Below are 13,170 nucleotides of genomic sequence, written 5' to 3'. Positions count from 1 at the left end.
GTCGGTGACTGAGTATGCTTTAAAGTTTGACAGACTAGCCAAGTTTGCAATGGAATTAGTGCCCACTGTTGGGACTAGAATGGAGAGGTTTCTCTGAGGGCTACAACCTAGAATAGCCCATGATGTTCATATCACCATTGTGTTTGGAGTTACTACTTATTCACAGTTAGTTGAAAAGGCGCTCACAGGTGAGAGCGCAGAGAACAAGATCTGGCAGGACAATACAACCAAAAGAGATGTTAGGAGGACAGGACCTCCATTTATAGGTTCTAGAAGGGGCGGAGGCCCCAGTGATCAGAAGAGGAAGGCTCCTGACGCCTTCCCAGCACCAAGGCTTGATAGGCGACCACATGGAATTTCAATGGGCCACCAGGGTGGCAGTGAGGCCTGGAGGGCTTATCCTGAGTGCCCTAGATGCAAGAGGCACCATATGGGGGAAGTATAGGGAAAAAGCCTGTTTCCTATGTGGAGTAGTGGGACATTTCAAGAAAGATTGCCCGAAAGCAAGGAAGGACGAGCCAAGGAAGGCGGACAACTCGACTCCAGCTCGAGTGTTCGCATTGACTAAGGCAGAAGCTGAGGATTCACCCTCAGTAGTTACAAGTCAACTTTTTAGTGCTGGAACCCCTTATACTGTTTTGATTGATTCTGGTGCTACACATTCTTTTGTTGCTAGTAGAATTATTGATAGACTATGTAGACCATGTGATTATTATGTTGTGGGGTTTGGGACCTTGTTACCCACTGGGGAGTTAGTAGTATCCAAGAGATGGGTCATATCATTGCCAGTGACAGTGGAGGGCAGAGAGTTTTTAGTTGATATGATAGAGTTGGTTATGGCTGACTTTGACATGATTTTGGGTATGGATTGGTTAGTGAAGTATGGGGAAACCATAGATTGCAGAAGGAAGATGGTAACCTTTGAGCCTAAAGGTGAGGATCCTTTTGTGTTTGTTGGCACTGTGCATGGACCCCGTATACTTATGATATTTGTTCTGAGGGCTAGAGATCTATTGCAAGGAGGTTGCATAGGATTCTTAGCCAGTGTGGTTGATACCACTCAAGTCATCCCAATTGGACCAAAGGAGACCAGATTAGTCTGTGAGTTTCTAGATGTGTTTCCAGAGGATTTACCAGGGTTTTCGCCACACAGAGAGAAAGAATTTGTGATTGAACTGGCACTAGGAACACAGCCAGTGTTTAGGGAACCTTACAGGATGGCCCCAACAGAACTAAAAGAGTTAAATGTACAACTGCAGGAGTTGTTGGACTTGGGTTTTATTAGACCCAGTTTCTCACCATGGGGTGCACCAGTCTTGTTTGTAAAGAAGAAAGATGGTTATCTGAGAATGTGTATTGATTACAGGGAACTGAACAAGTTAACAATCAAGAACAAGTAACCTCTACCAAGAATAGATGATCTGTTTGACCAGTTGGAGGGTAAAATGGTATTCTCAAACATAGATCTTTGATCTGGTTATCACCAGCTGAGGATCAGGGAGGGAGACATATCGAAGACTACTTTTTGTACCAGATATGGGCATTATGAATTATTTCTCATGTCCTTTGGATTGACTAATGGCCCGGCTGATTTGATGGATTTGATGAACAAGGTGTTCATGGAAAGCTCGACCCTAGCTCGAGTGTTCGTATTGACTCAGGCAGAAGCTGAGGCTTCACCCTCAGTAGTTACAGGTCAACTTTTTAGTGCTGGAACCCCTTATACTATTTTGATTGATTTTGGTGTTACACATTCTTTTGTTGCTTGTAGAATTATCGACAGACTATGTCGACTATTTGATTATTATGCTGCGGGGTTCGGGACCTTGTTACCCACTAGGGAGTTAGTAGTATCCAGGAGATGGGTCAGATCATTGCTAGTGATAGTGGATGGCAGAGAGTTGTTAGTTGATTTGATAGAGTTGGTTATAACTGACTTTGACATGATTTTGGGTATGGATGGGTTAGTGAAGTATGGGGAAACCATAGATTGCAGAAGGAAGATGGTAACCTTTGAGCCTGAAGGTGAGGATCCTTTTGTGTTTGTTGGCACTGTGCATGGACCCCGTATACTTATGATATTTGTTTTGAGGGCAAGAGATCTATTGCAAGGAGGTTGCATAGGATTCTTAGCCAGTGTGGTTGATACCACTCAGGTCATCCCAGTTGGACCAAAGGAGACCAGATTAGTCTGTGAGTTTCGAGATGTGTTTCCAGAGGATTTACCAGGGTTTCCACCACATAGAGATATTGAATTTGTGATTGAACTGGCACCAGGGATGGAGCCAGTGTCTAGGGAACTTTATAGAATGGCCCAAGCAAAATTAAAAGAACTGAAGGTACATCTGTAGGAGCTGTTAGACTTAAGTTTTATCAGACCTAGTTTCTCATCGTGGGGTGCACCAGTTCTATTTGTATAGAAGAAGGATGGTTCTCTGAGGATGTGTATTGATTACAGAGAACTAAATAAGTTAACAATCAAGAATAAGTATCCTTTGCCAAGAATAGACGATCTGTTTGACTAGTTGCAAGGTAAAAGGGTATTCTCAAAGACAGACCTTCGATCTGGTTATCATCAGCTGAGGGTCAAGGAGGGAGATATACCAAAGACCGTTTTTCGTACTAGATATGGAAATTATGAGTTCTTAGTCATGTCCTTTGGAGACTAATGCCCCAGTTTCTTTTATGGATTTGATGAACAGAGTGTTCAAGTATCATTTGGGCCAGTTTGTGATCGTCTTCATCGACGATATTCTGGTTTATTCTCAATCACAGTCAGAACATGAACAACAACTGAGGTTGGTTCTACAGAGACCGAGGGAACACATATTGTTTGAAAAATTCAAGAAGTGTGAGTTTTGGTTATCTCAGGTAACTTTCCTTGGGCACATTGTCAGTAAGGAGGGGAAGTTTCCTTGGATTGGTAGGTTATTACAGATGTTTCGTGGAAGGGTTCTCAAAGATTGCCACTTCATTGATAGAGCTGACACGCAAGAATCAGAAGTTTGTGTGGTTAGAAAAGAATGAGAACGACTTCCAGGAACTAAAGCAGAGATTGATTACAACTCCAGTTCCGAGTCTTCCAACAGATCAGGAGAAGTTTGTGATATGCTGTGATGCCTCGCATCAGGGTTTGGGTTGTGTTCTGATGTAGTCAGGGAAGGTGATTGCTTATGCCTTATGTCAGCTGAAAGAGTATGAATGAAGACACCCCATTCATGATTTAGAGTTGGCAGTTGTGGTCTTTGCATTAAAGGTATGAAGGCATTACCTTTATGGGGAGAAGTGTGAGATTTATATTAACCACAAGAGCCTGAAGTACTTCTTCAGACATAAAGATTTGAACATGAGACAGAGGCGTTGGCTAGAGTTAGTAAAAGATCATGAATGTGAATTCTGTATCATCTAGGAAAGGCCAACATGGTAGCGGATGCTTTAAGCCGGAAGGGTCTAGGACAGATCTTCAGTGCGAGGCTGATATCCAGAGAATTAGCAGAGGATATGACCAGAGCTGGCATAGAGTTGTTGGTAGGCCAGTTGGCCAATATTATGCTACAGTCTTTGCTGTTGGAGATAATCAAGGAGGTTCAGTTGGGTGATCCACAACTGATCAAGATTAGAGAGGATGTTCTAGCTAGAGTGTCCAGAGATTATATCGTGTCAGAGATGGGCTTGTTGAGATACAAAGGTCGGATATGTGTTCCGTTAGACACTGTTATGAGGCGGGAGATTCTGGATGAATCTCATACTACTCCTTACTCTTTGCATCCAGGCACCACGAAGATGTATCACGATGTGAGATCACTGTATTGGTGGTCGGGGATGAAGAAGGACGTGGTGGAGTATGTGGCTAAGTGCTTGACATATCAACAGGTCAAGGCTGAGCATCAGAGGCTATCAACGTTATTGCAACCTCTGGATATCCCAGAGTAAAAATGGGAGGACATCACGATGGATTTCGTGGTGGGATTAACCAGGACTATAGGTCAACATGATTCAGTATGGGTTATCATGGATTAATACACCAAATCAACTCACTTCTTACCAGTGAGGACTACCTATACAGTTGACCATTATGCAGATCTCTATGTGAGAGAGATTATGCGACTCCATGGAGCACTGAGGTCGATCGTGTCAGATCGAGACCCCAATTTCACTTCCAAGTTCTGGGGAAGTTTACAGAGCACCATGGGTACACAGTTGAAGTTTTATACTACTTATCATCCTCAGATAGTGGACAATCTGAGAGGACGATCCAGATATTAGAAGATATGTTGTGAGCGTGTGTACTGGACTTTGGTGGGTCCTGGGTAAGTGTCTACCTTTGATAGAATTTTCCTACAACAACAACTATCAGTTGAATATTGGGTTGGCACCTTATGTGATGTTGTATGGTAGGAAATGCATATCTCCCATGCATTGGGATGAGACAGGAGAAAGGAGATACTTGGGTCCTGAGGCAGTTCAGAGGACCAATGAGGCCATTGAGAAGATTAGAGCTCAGATGCTCGCTTCTTAAAGTAGACATAAGAGTTATGCAGATCCCAAACACAGGAACAAGGAGTTCCAGGTGGGAGACTATGTTTTCCTTAGAGTCTCACCATGGAAAGGGGTAAGAAGATTTGGGAAGAAGGGCAAGCTGAGCCCTAGATTTGTAGGTCCATTTAAGATCCTGGAGAGGATTGGTCAAGTGGCCTATAGGTTGGCCTTACCACCAGCATTGTTGGCCGTGCATAACATATTTCATATCTCAGCTCTTCAGAGGTATGTATCAGATGTGACTCATGTATTGAGTTATGCGGATTTGGAGCTTGAGGCATATCCCTTCCTTGCTTTCGCACCATGGATTTCTGCATTGTACAATATATTGATCATTTCTAGGACATGTTCTTTGAAAGAAACATTTTTATTCATTTTTATATTCCTAAAGCTTCTAGTAGGATCACGACTGCACTTATCAGATTGCTGACTAAACATGCCTTGTAGAGATTCCCAAATCTCATAGGCTGTTCAACAATTTCAAACTTCTTTCTGAGCACATCGCTCATATTAGAAAGCATATAACATTTGGCTTTATTGTTAGATAAGATCCAATTGTCATACTTCTCTCTAGCATTTTCGACAGTATTGAGAGCATGAACCTCAAGATATTCCTCATTAAGGACAAACATGTGGTTTTCACATTGTAATGACCCGACCATTTCTAAGATCTCGGGCCATTAAAAACTACTATGACATTGCTACTAATTTGAATACATACATTAGAAATAACATAACATTATTTAAAACCCAAAATATTGTACCAAATACAAAATAAGGAAAAAATATAAAATGTGATATGGTATGGGATCCCATTGTTTATAAAACATAAACTTTAATTGTATAAATACTAAATGCGCAAAAATATCAAAACATAATTTAAAAGACTTTAAACTGTGTCATCCTCGAACTTCACGCAGTCCATTTGTTATACCCAGATTTCGAGCCATGATAAATGTGACCTCGAAAGCCGGATTCGCAGCGAATGAACTCGTAAAGTTTGAAGTATGTTTCAAGACTAGACATCGAGCCTGCAAAGCCGAGACGACTTCGAATATGGTAGCCTCGAAATCTACACGATCTCGAAGGGGAGCTCCCGAGATGCATCTACCCTCAGGGATGACCTCGGATCAGGGGTTCCGAGCCTGATACGCGTACGATCTCGAAAGCCATGTGACCTTGGGAGATGTCATTAGCTCAAACGTCGATGAGAGACCTGGGAAAAAAAGGCTTTGGAGATATATGATAATAATCTTGAACATCTACAAGTGTTGTCCATAAGAGACGTGGTCTACATTTATTACTGTAAATCCCCTAAAATCATGGGATATTATTTGACTAGTTATACACCCTCTGGTCTTCAGGGGACGTTTCCTTTTATATCGGATTACAGGCATTTAAAGCCATTTGATTTATTTGCACAAAAAGAGTAACTACCCAAAATATGTGGGATAGTACTCTGCATATCTTCTCTATAAATAGAGAGGTCATGCACTATTGTAAAGGACCGAATTTCTGAACCTTGAGAGAAAACTCTGAAGAATTCATCATTGAAGAATTTTTAGAGATCATCTTGAGATTAATAAAAAAGACTCGTGGACTAGGCAGATTTAACTGCTGAACCACGTAAAAAATCGTGTTTTGTATTATCATATTTTTATTAGCCATTACTAGTTATTGTTTATGTGCTCTTCTTTCACTGTTGACGAAAAGTGGCGTCAACAGTTTGGTGCTTTCATTGAGAGCCTTAAGCATTCATCCCTGAGTAAGTCATGGCCACTAATAATCAGAATACACCTGAAGAGAATTATCCAAGACGTCCTGGGAAACAGCCGATGGAGAACCCAGATGTCGAGGAAAGAAGTGGATCTTCCGATTCCTGGGGACCACCTGCTCCACCAAGGGATGAGGATATGTATTACAATCCTGAGGGGTATGTTCCCATTGTGGAACTTGAAAACCGGCAGTTGAAACAACAGTTGGCAGAGGCCAGCAAACAGAATGAGGAGTTGACAAGGATAGCCGCAGAGGTGCAGGTGGCTCAGCCCCCGCCTCCGCGCGAAAACCAAGTGCCTCCTCCGAGGGACGTACACGTTCCTCCCCGTAGACCCCGTGGGCGTCCACGAAAAGATGCTGCCAAAAGAAGGCCAGCTCAACCTCCGGCACCAGCAGAGCCATCTGCTCCGACTAGGCCCCACAGGAGTACTCGGGCTCGGGCCCCGGCTAACCCGCCTGTGGAAGTACCTGCAGGGAATGAGAACAACCGAACCCCTGCAGAGGCTCGGACTCAGATACCTGGGAGCACAGCTAATGCGACTGACCCATCTCGGGCAAATTCTGGACCGTCTAGGCCGCGACATGGATGGCAGCCACCATCGCCTATATGGTTTCCTCCATCACCTATAATATATCCTTCGCCTCCCCGCAGGAATGCTCAACCCGTTCGAGATCAGGGCGAAAAATGTGCGGGAGGAAGACAAGGAAACGGGGAGGCTTTCCAGGAGCGGAGAGGCGCCCCATCTGAAAAAAGTCAAACATCTCGGTCTCGCACGACGGAGACGAGGCGACATGGAAAGAATCCATCACGAAATAACCAGGCGATGAGTTTTACCAGTGATGAATCTGGAAACCGCAGAAATCGTCCCGACCTGCGAAAGCACCTAAACCAAAGTCGAGGTAATGATGACCCAATAAATCCGGACCTGAGGGATCGCTTGAATAGGCATAAAGATCCCTTACGGAGACGCGAGCCTGGGATTATGATCGATGACAACCGATTCTAGACAGTGCCTCTTGCGGACCCAGTCCAAGAAAGAATCGACCAGCTTGAAAAGGCTTTTAGGCTTTTGAAAAACAAGCAAAGGAATGATCGATATGAAGACTCTGACGAGGAGCTCGAACTGTTTGCTCCCCATATTTCCAAAACTCCATTTCCTCAAGGGTTTCAGATCCCTCACGTCCCGACGTTTGAAGGAAAGACCGACCCGTGTAGTCATCTGAGCACGTTCAACACCATAATGAGAGCCAGTAACGTGGGTTACGAGCTCAGATGCATGTTGTTTCCAGCATCATTGACAGGACCTACCAAAAGTTGGTTCGAAAAATATAAGAGGCACTCAATAACTTCTTGGGAGCAGTTGTCTAAAGACTTTAAGAAGTAGTTCAGAGAAATGATGGGGGTCAGACCAGAGGCATCAGCCTTAACTAACGTTCGACAACAGCCGGGCGAAACACTAAAAAGTTACTTAACAAGGTTTAATCTGGAAGTCGCCCGAGCTCGGGACGTGGATGACAGTGGGTACCTAATGGCTGTCCGAGCCGGCGTAATGCTGGGAAGTGCCCTTTGGGACGACATGCAAAGAAAACCAGTAAGGTCCATAACCGAGTTTAACAGACGAGTGCAGAGGTTTGTCAATGTAGAGGAAGCGAGGTCGACACTTAATGCGACTTCCCAGCCCGAAACTACAATGATAAACGTCAACTCTGCCTCAACCTCGGTGGACCGAGCAGCTCCAAAGCTTCTCGCGGAAAACCCCTCCAAGAGGAAAAAGAACGAAGGGAGTAACCCCGAAGCTGAGGGAGGAAAGAAAAATAAGGGGGAGAGATATCTCTCCGTGTATAGAGTATACACCGAGCTCAATGAGTCTCGGCAGAACATATACCTGGCTAATGAAAATGAGGTCCCCTTCAAGCGTCCGGACCCGATGAGAGATCAAAAATCCAAGAGGGACTCCAGTAAGTATTGCCGATTTCACAGAGACAAAGGGCATACAACCGATGAATGTCGACAACTGAAGGACGAGATCGAAGGATTGATCTCGAGAGGTTACTTCCGGAAATATGTCAAAAACCAGAGTACTAGTCAGGCGGCTGCGAGCCAGAGAGTAGCCGTGCCTCTGACGGCACAAAACAATAATTCCCGAGCTCGGGAAGAAGATAGGCCCCCGCCGATAGATGGAGAGGATGTAATAACCATCTCGGGAGGGCCTCATCCCGCAGGAGTAGGCAGGAATGCCCAAAAGAGATACATTAACGAGCTGAAAACTGGGGATGGGTCTCCTTATGAACCCGAACCTAGGGCTCCAAAAAGCCAGAAGATTGAAACACAATCAATAACCTTCACTAAGGAAGACGCGTCCCATGTCCAGTTTCCTCACCATGACCCACTGGTCATCACCCTCCTGCTGGCCAATAAAAAGGTCCACCGAGTTCTCATAGACAATGGGAGCTCAGTCAACATTCTCTATAAAGCTACCCTCGAAAAGATGGGACTCTCCCTTCACGACCTGAAAGCTTGTCCAACTACTTTGTACGGATTTTCAGGAGAAGGGACCGCCTGCATGGGATCCATTGAGCTCCCTGTGACCTTGGGAGACTACCCAGTCTCGGCAACCAAGATGATGGAGTTCGTGGTAGTAGGCTTACCATCAGCCTACAATGTGCTGCTCGGGAGACCCGCCCTGGTCGGGCTGGGGGCAGTTTCATCAGTAAGGCATCTGGCCCTTAAGTTCCCGACCCCTAGCGGATTCAGAACATTGAAGGGAGACCAATTAGCAGGGAGGGAATGCTACAGGATATCCTTGAGAGGAAAGAAACAGACGAGCGCACAAGCACTCGCCATCATTCAAAACAAAGACGGAACGGTCTTAGAGATTGGCAAAGAGATTGATCCAAGGATTGAGGAGAAAGTTGACCTCGAACCTTTAGAGGAGCTCGAAGAAATTCAGCTCGAGGAAACTGATCCCTCAAAAAAGGTGAAGGTCGGAAAATCCCCTCCAAGATGAGACAAAATAACAATTAATTTGCTTTTTGAAGAAAAACCAGGATGTCTTCGCGTGGTCACACTCGGACATGGTGGGAATAAGTCCGAATATAGCAAGCCACGCACGGAATATAGAAAAGAGCTTCCCGCCGAAGCAACAAAAGCGAAGACAGCTGGACGAAGATAGAAAGAAATCTCTAAAGGAGGAGGTTGACAGGTTAAAGGCAAACCGATTTATTAGAGATGCCTCTTACCCTGACTGGGTAGCCAATCCGTTGTTGGTCCCAAAGCCCAATGGGACGTGGCGAACCTGTATTGACTACTCAGATCTCAACAAAGCTTGCCCGAAAGACTGTTTTCCGTTGCCATGGATTGACCAGCTCGTGGATGCCACGGCGGGGCATGGCCTGATGTCCTTCATGGATGCTTATTCTGGATATAACCAGATTCCCATGCATGCCCCCGACCAAGAACATATGAGCTTCATCACGGATAAGGGGCTATACTGCTATAATGTCATGCCATTCGGGCTCAAGAATGCTGGGGCCACATACCAGCGGCTCGTGAACTTGATGTTTTAAGAACAAATAGGGAACAACATGGAAGTTTATGTTGATGACATTCTTGTCAAGTCTCAACTCAACAAGAACCATGTTGACGACCTCGAAGAGTGCTTCGGCGTGCTCCGAAAGTTTAACATGAAGCTGAATCCTCAAAAGTGCACTTTAGGGGTATCTTTAGGAAAATTTATGGGCTTTATTGTAAACTCTCGTGGAATCAAGGCTAACCCCGACAAGATCAAGTCCCTGATTGACATGCCCTCACCTCAAAGGCACAAAGATCTCCAAAGTTTGACTGGCAGGATGGCAGCCCTAAGCAGATTCATCTCGAAATCTACGGACCGTGGTCTTCCATTTTTCAACTTATTGAGAGGAGGTAAGAAATTCGAATGGACGGAGGAATGCGAGCTGGCCTTTCAGGAGCTCAAAAAGCACCTTGCAGAACCACCCATCCTATCAAAACCCGAAACGGGAGAAATACTGTACCTATACCTCTCAACCACCGAACACGCAATAAGAGCAGTGCTCGTTCGAGAAGAAGAGAAGGTGCAAAGACCCGTTTATTACATCAGTAAAAGATTACTGGGGGCAGAGTCAAGATATCCATTGATGGAGAAACTCGCGCTCAGTTTGATTCATTCGTCTCGTAAACTTCGCCCCTACTTTTAGGCGCATCCCATCCATGTGCTGACTGATCAACCACTTAGGCAAGTCTTGTCTAAACCAGAAGCATCAGGTCGACTTCTTAAATGGGCTGTTGAGCTCGGACAATTCGAGATCACCTACCACCCGAGAACGACCATTAAGGCACATGCATTGGCAGACTTTATAGTGGAATGTACTGGCATAGCCGACAACGAGGTAATAACCTCGGCCCACGAGCTGTGGAAACTTTACGTCGACGGCTCATCAAATGAAAATGGAGCGGGGGCAGGGGTCATTTTGGTTACACCCGCAGGGAGCATATTTCATATTGCCTTAAGATTTGGCTTCAAAGCGTCGAATAATGAGGCCGAATACGAGGCTTTACTCGCGGGACTTCGTATAGCAAAGGAGCTCAAAGCTAGAGGTATACATTGCTACAGTGACTCCCAGCTAGTGGTTAATAAAATCCTGGGAGAATACCTGGCTCACGGCCCGAGAATGGCAGCTTATTTGGAGAGGGAGAAATCTGCATTGGAGTGTTTGGAATTTTATACAATCGAACAGGTTCCCCGCGAGCGGAACTCAAATGCAGATGCCTTAGCTCGGCTCGCCACATCCGCTGAAAATGAAGAACTGAACGTCGTGCCCATAGAACACCTTTCGACACCTAGCATTAATGAGCTAGAGGAGGAAGATGTATGTATGATCGACACAGAGCCTACCTGGATGACCCCAATAGTTGAATATCTCGAAGACGGAGTCCTTCCAAGAGACCGGAACCAGGCTCGAAAGTTGATTTATCAACTTCCCCGCTACACCATTTTGGACGGGAAGCTGTACAGGAGGTAATATTCCATGTCGTTACTTAGGTGCGTAACCCCTCCCGAAGCTAAGAAAATCCTTGAAGAAATTCATGAAGGGTTCTGAGGAGATCACACCGGGGGGCATAGCCTGTCCAAGAAGATCATACGCCAAGGATATTTCTGGCCAAACATTAAAACGGATTCTTTCGAGTACGTGAAGAAATGCGACAAATGCCAGAGATTCGCCACGATACCCCAAGCTCCACCATCCGAGCTGACCATGTTGACTTCCCCATGGCCTTTCGCAGTATGGGGCATCGACCTCATAGGCTCTCTCCCGACTGGCAAAGGCGGAGTAAAATATGTTGTAGTCGCCGTGGATTACTTCACGAAATGGACGGAGGCTGAACCATTGGCAACTATAACTTCAAAAAAGATCCTTGATTTCGTAGTAAAAAGCATCGTGTGCCGATATGGGGTGCCGAGGAAGATCGTCTCCGACAACGGAACCCAGTTCGATTGCGACTTGTTCACCAACTTTTGTGAAAAGAACGACATAATAAAGAGTTTTTCATCAGTAGCTCACCCTCAAGCGAATGGCCAGGTCGAAGCTGTGAACAAAACTCTCAAAAGTTCTCTGAAGAAAAAGTTGGAGGAGGCAAAGGGACGATGGCCCGAAGAATTGCCCTAAGTCCTATTGGGATATAGGACCACAGCTCGAACGTCAACAGGACATACCCCGTTCTCTCTAGCATACGCTTGCGAGGCAATGTTGCCCATTGAGGTCGAAATCCCAACGATCCGAACCCAGATTTACGATCAATGTTCAAACCACACTCAGCTCGAGGAAACCTTAGACTTGATTAAAGAAAAGAGGGAAGAGGCTCAGCTGAGAAACGCTGCTTACCAGCAACGAACTACCAGGTATTTCAACAAGAGGGTTCGAGATCAAAAGTTCAGAATGGGAGATCTGGTGTTGAGATGCGTATTTTTGGCAACACGAGATCCAGCAGCTGGAGTGCTCGGGCCGAATTAGGAAGGACCGTACCAGATAGAATCAGTCATCCGTCCCGGTGTGTACAAACTTGCGAGATTGGACGGGAGCCTGGTACCGCGAGCATGGAATGGCGAACACCTTAGACCTTACTATCAGTAGTGTAGGAAAAGTGTTGCCTGTAACCATGACTTTCTATTTGTATTAGTTTGTTTGCTTTTGAATTCTATCAAATAAAGATCTATTTCGTTCAATATATTATCCCTTTTTATTTTTGCACTCTCTCTTAATTTAATAACCTATGGTCACACTCATAGGATATTAAGGGGGCATCATCGGTATATATACCATTGATTTAAAAAAATAAAATAAATAAAGTATTTGGATGTAACCAGATACGCGAGCTTAGATAGTTTGGACATAACCGAATTATCAAAAACATAAAGTATTTGGATGTAACCAGATACGCGAGCTTAGATAGTTTGGACATAACCGAATTATCAAAAAACATAAGTATTTGGATTTAACCAGATACGCGAGCTTAGATAGTTTGGATGCAACCGAACTATCAAAAAATAATAACGTTTGGATTTAACCAGATGTGCAAACTTAATAGGTTTGGAGCAAACCAGCCAAAAAAATAATCGACGATAAGTAGGAACCTAAACCTACTCCAAGATAAGTCGAGATCGAGGCTGGAATATCTTAAAGAAAAATAGTTTCGGACTCATAACCTCGGAGTAAAAACCAAGGACGAGAAAAAAGTAACTAAGAAAAAAGATACAACTAAACCATTCACATTACATACCATATAATTACTTTCGGGTTCGTGGTTAAAGTAATATCCGACCTTGATAAATAACGAGA

This window comes from Humulus lupulus, chromosome 4, assembly GCF_963169125.1.
Source record: "Humulus lupulus chromosome 4, drHumLupu1.1, whole genome shotgun sequence".
Classification (NCBI taxonomy): domain Eukaryota; kingdom Viridiplantae; phylum Streptophyta; class Magnoliopsida; order Rosales; family Cannabaceae; genus Humulus; species Humulus lupulus.
Note: the sequence above shows the minus strand (reverse complement) of the source record.